We start from the raw sequence: 5,309 nt of genomic DNA, 5'->3' as shown, positions 1-5,309 counted from the left end.
AAATTTCTTTTCTTCTGTCAGCATTCCTGGCCAACAATGGCTAGATTAGTGGACGTGAGGGCCCCCTTGGGGGCGCTCATTGAGAAGCAGAATACCCCCGGCAGGAACAGCTGGTACGGGTTAATGGCTACTGAACCTCTCAGTCAGAGTCCTTTCTCCATTGTGTGTTCCGCTCATGGGAAGGAAAGAGGCCACTGGCAGCTTATGGGGTGTGAGGGATCCTCCGAACAGCACCAGGGTCACCCAAATGGGGGACGCAGGTGGGGGGGGGGGGACACACCATGGACCCCCAAGCCTAAAGCTTGGCCCTGGGATGGAGGGGGAAAAAACAGAATTAGCATCAGTCTATATTCACCACCCACCGATAATGGATGGACAATGGAGGGGGATGCACTGTACATGAATGGCGGGGACAGAGGACAGTGGGGAATAAATGGCCATGCGACTTGTGAAGAGAGGAGAATAGGAGGGGAAACATGGCCACTAGGTATTGCAACAGGGGATTAAGGTTGCCGATAACAGGTTTGCCTCCCAAACAAGCTCGTAATGGCTTGCTGCGCAGAATCACTAATTAGCAGGTGTGTCGTTTTCTACGTTTTTCATCTAGTCCTAGTCCCCTATTCATTATAACTGTGTCTTTTTGTGCATATTACATGCATGATATTTTTTGTTTGTTTTGCCTTAGTTTTTTTTTTTTGCAAACTCCTTTTTCATGTGAAAGATTCTTGTGTAAGAAATTACAATTATATAATATATTTTACATTAATTAAATATTGTATTAATGTAAAATATGTTATATAACTGAAGTCAACTAACTTCTCTGTATTGAATTAATGATATTAAATTCCTTTTGAAGCTACAGATGTTCAGATGTGTCTAGTTTATGCATTGATAAGTATCCAAAATAAACTTAACCTGTTCATCTTTGCGTGTCACTCAGTATATTAACCCACAAAGATACACAGAAAATTTTCAAGACCTTCAAGGACCTCCAAGGCATCACATTTAGAATGAATGCTGAAGCCATTGTCATTTATACGCATATGGGAATGTGTATGGCATTGAACTGTGGACCGCTGAAAAGTGGATTGCACATAATCCTTCAAACGGCTTGTCAAAACACAAGAAGCGGGAAACCATTTTCATAAAAAACGTCTTCTTCGGAGTCTCTCCGGCGCTTTAACGACGCGGACGCCTAGCCGCCGCCGATCGGGCTCGTTCTGATCTGAGGCCGGGGTCATCATTAGAGCTTTTTATTCCCCGGTAATGGGCACCTCCATTAGTATTCACAGCTGGGCCATGGCTGAGAAGAATTAGTCTTCAGATGTCAGCTCGCGGTTCTCCACGTCGCCGGTGATGCGGGGGCTCTTTTCATTCCTTGCGTGTCGGCGGCCCGCTGTGTGGCTGGGGCGCTGCCAGGCCTGGGCCGCGCCACCGAAGGAGGCCGCCCGTCAGACCTCGGGAGCGCCACTTCCTCCACCCACCCACCCCCACCCCGCGGAATGCAACGAGGGGGAAGCTCTCCTTCGCCTTGCCCCTCGCCGGCCCGCGCTCATTAGACGCCTGATTATGATAGCGCGCCGGTGTAATGTTTAATCGAGTCTGACACCTGATTCGCCCCGTTACGAATCCCGTCATGCAAATTGAGCCGTTGGCGGCGTTTGATATGGAAAGATGGGCTATGAAATGAAAGATTAGCCGCGAGACGAGGCTCCAGGGACGCGTGCCCTCTGCTCCCGCGCTGTGATTACAAAGATGAGAAACAACCGCTTTTACGCCACCGTATCGCGTTCGGCCAAAGAAGATTAAATTAACATAGCGCTTTCCTCTCTGCGCGGCCTCAGGAGTGGAGAGAGACTGTTTTTCCGTGTAAACATCTAACACCCTCCACCCACAAAACAAACCCATAGACAGGGGCCGAGAAATATATACACTTCTTGATGAAATGACAGTGTACACATGAGCTGTACACCATTTAACAATATGCATATCACTACACTGGTTTGCGCTTCCATTGTCTGAGAGCTCTCAAATTACAATGTGTGAGTATACATTTATCTCAGCATCTTGCACTGCAAATGACTATATTATGCTAAGTTGAATAACAGCAGTTTTTTTTTTCAAACCTATGATCAGTGATACTAGCAACTGCACCAGAAAAATGTCTATACATTATTGGTATAACTCAATCAAGTTCATAATAAAACCTTTTTTTTATTCTTTTTTTTTAAATTTATTAAATTGTTTTTTTTTTTGGGGGGGGGGGGGGATTGGGAACACATTTATTTATTTATTTATTTATTTATTCATTCCTATTTTTATTTGACATACTGAATCTGTCCTTCACCTGTTGTTTTAGGAATGAGTATTAAAATGTATATGTTACACTTAGAGAGATTGAAACTGAGTAAGGGGGATGGGTCAGTGAGGAATTTTCAGGTTTGTGCAGAACAAAACAGATGTCTAACAGATTGTGGGGCAGTGGTTAGGGTACTGGAATTGGGGTTATTTACTGTTTAGTTCTTTGTCAGAACAGTTTTGTTCCCACTGCCGAACCAGGTGGAACTGTCTCAGTAAAACTCTGTCTCTGTCTGAATCAGCAACTTTTCAAAGATGGAATTTTGTTTGTTAAATTTATTAAATATGTGCTAAATCTCTAAATGTATAGTCATACACAAATAAGTATCACTTGCTTTATCTTATGTTACTCAGCTTTATAAGACGTTACATCAATGAGAAACCTGTGTCACCGTTGATTAAAAGGATTTTGTAATGAATAAAATAAATAAGTTGAAGCATTGAACCTTGTTATTTGACTTTATATTGTGGCAAATAACAATATAAGCCCACCCTCAAACACACTACTGGGTTATAGTAAGTGTAGAGGTGTGGTACACCAATAACAGGTCACTGGGCAGAAGTTACACCTCCTTTGCTTCCCTTGTTGTAGTTGGTAGAAGACAATCTCTCTGTCTTGCTTCACTGGCAATGATTGCTGGAGGAAGTATTTTACACACCCCTACTTGTGTGTGCTGACCCTTCAGTGGTCAGAAGTCCGCCCAGTGTGTTGTCTCCAGCGCCCCGTCCCTCAAAACAGCACACATTTAATTTCCTCTTCCCCTCAGCCTTGTCTTTGTCCAGCACTTGTCCACAGCAGCAGTTGGCAGAGCCTTAATCTGAAACACAAACTCACCCTGTCTCTTTCTGTGCTTTGGGCCCTTTGTTTTTTGTCAATCATTTTGGAAGTCTCCTCTTCATTCACGGTAACATTCCACCATATGACACTGTTTGCCTCTTGCAAAAAGTATTTTAAAAATCTACAATTTATATCCTCTTTCAATTGCTACGTTTTTTTATCAGTTCTATCTTTGATCAGATGTGTTTAAATCATTATTGGTCTCTTTTTAAGTAATGCACAAAATAAGTGAAGATTTGACTTATTTTTATTTCATTGCCACACTGATTTGTGACTTTTTGGCAGTTTAACACAACTTTGTGTGCAGCAATTTGGCACTATTTCAGAGTGTAATTAATCACATTTGTTTTTGCGAGAACATATGAATTAGATCACTGACAGTACTCTCAAGGCTAGGAGCCAGAATAGGGTGCTTGACATTCTAAGGAAGCCTTCACCACATTAGAAGTACCTGTGTTGAAAGCTGCCTGTTTTTACAAGCCTTACCTTTTGAAAACACCTGTACAGTGCAAGTTGCTCACTTGTTTTTCCCAAGAAGTACCTCGTAAAGACGGTGAGACGGGCGAGACGGCACCAGGCGAGTCTGTGAGGCGATCTTCCTGAATCACTCATCGTCCCTGGCGCCAGTGTGCTGGCTGCATAGTTCCTGCCACAAACATTCTGGTCACATGACTTGTTGGACAAGAGATTCCAGATGCTAATCATTGCTGCCACCATAAATTATTCAGTTTTGCCACAGGGAAGTGACAGAGATGTTACCAACTGAATTCAACATAAATATCTCACCATGTTGTTTTGAAATGCATTCAATGACGTTTGAACTATTGCGTTGCGTGTCTGTTTTGTATTGTTTGTTTGTTATTCGTTTTTTTTTGTTCATTTTGTCTTTTGTTCTTTAAGAATTGGGTGGAGTTCGTCTGCACAAATGTTTTGCATATTGAAATAAAAACAAAATGACGTACTGAATTTATTTGTTGTTAAGTAGTCTAGTCACCTAAAATATCATATGATTGGTGACATGTTTAAGTTACAACAAGCAGGAACATATATCTTTAAAGGTCATAATAAAAACTAATAATAAAAAATAAAAAAAATAAAAAATAAAAAATAAAAATAATAATAATAATAATAATAATAATAATAATGACTCAAGTTATGTAATGCTTTTCAGAAAATCAGAAAATGCAGCTCAAAGTGCTTTCCAATACAGTACAAAAAAGAGAATAAAACAATTCAAAGTAACACAGCAAGGTAACATTAGACCAACAAAACATACACAGCATTGAAAAGGACAAGATAAGGCTAAGATACAAAATAAAATAGAAATGATAATGATAATAATGATAACAACATAAATTGAAAACATAATTCACCAAAATGCCAATCTAAAAGAATGCATTTTGAAAAGTGACTTAAAACTGAGAACTGTCTCTGCCATTCTAATGTTAAAAGGGAGTGAAGTCTAGAGCTTGGGAGCTCTCGCTGAGAAGGATCTATCACCTTTAGCTTTTAGTTTGGAGAATGGGACAGTAAGGAGATCTGAGAAATCTTCCAGAACTATATGGCACTAAAGCTCATAAATGTAAGTAGGTTCTAGGCCAGTGTTTCTCAAACCCTGGTCCTGGGTACCCACTGCCCTGCATGTTTTAGATATCTCCCTGCTCCAACACACCTGATTCAAATGAATGGGTCATTACCAGGCTTCTGCAGAGCTTGATGACGACCCATTCATTATAATGAGGTGTGTTGGAGCAGGGAATCTAAATCATGCAGGACAGTGGGTCCCCAGGACCAGGGTTGAGAAATACTGTTCTAGGCCATGCAAAGCTTTAAAAGTAATTAATAAAATTTTAAAATTTATTCTAAAAATAACAGGAAGCCAGTGGAATTTGGGGTGATGAACACCCTTTCACTGCTCTTAAATAAAACTCCTGCTGCTCAATTTTGATCAAGCCAGAGCCTAGTCAGTGCATGACTGCTTAAACCAGCATTTAGACAGTTTCAGTAATCTAACTGAGATGACATAAAAGCATGAATTACTTTCTCTGTTGGAAAAAGATAAATATGGCCAAATCTTAGCTACTTTTCTGAATTGATTCCTTTTTAATATGAG

General features: G+C 40.7%; 1 long non-coding RNA gene across 1 annotated transcript; it reads right to left on the bottom strand.

Annotated features, from left to right (window-relative positions):
* Nucleotides 1-2,803: 2,803 nt before the first annotated feature.
* On the bottom strand, nucleotides 2,804-4,257 carry LOC135241990 (uncharacterized). The gene is made up of 2 exons (XR_010326190.1): nucleotides 3,683-4,257; nucleotides 2,804-3,176 (listed from the first exon to the last, which is right to left on the bottom strand). It is a non-coding gene; the product is annotated as an uncharacterized LOC135241990 (long non-coding RNA).
* Nucleotides 4,258-5,309: the final 1,052 nt, after the last annotated feature.

This window comes from Anguilla rostrata, chromosome 1 (assembly GCF_018555375.3).
Source record: "Anguilla rostrata isolate EN2019 chromosome 1, ASM1855537v3, whole genome shotgun sequence".
In the NCBI taxonomy this organism is placed as follows: domain Eukaryota; kingdom Metazoa; phylum Chordata; class Actinopteri; order Anguilliformes; family Anguillidae; genus Anguilla; species Anguilla rostrata.
The sequence above is the reverse complement of the archived record's forward strand: the minus strand, read 5'-3'. Positions and strand labels throughout refer to the sequence as shown.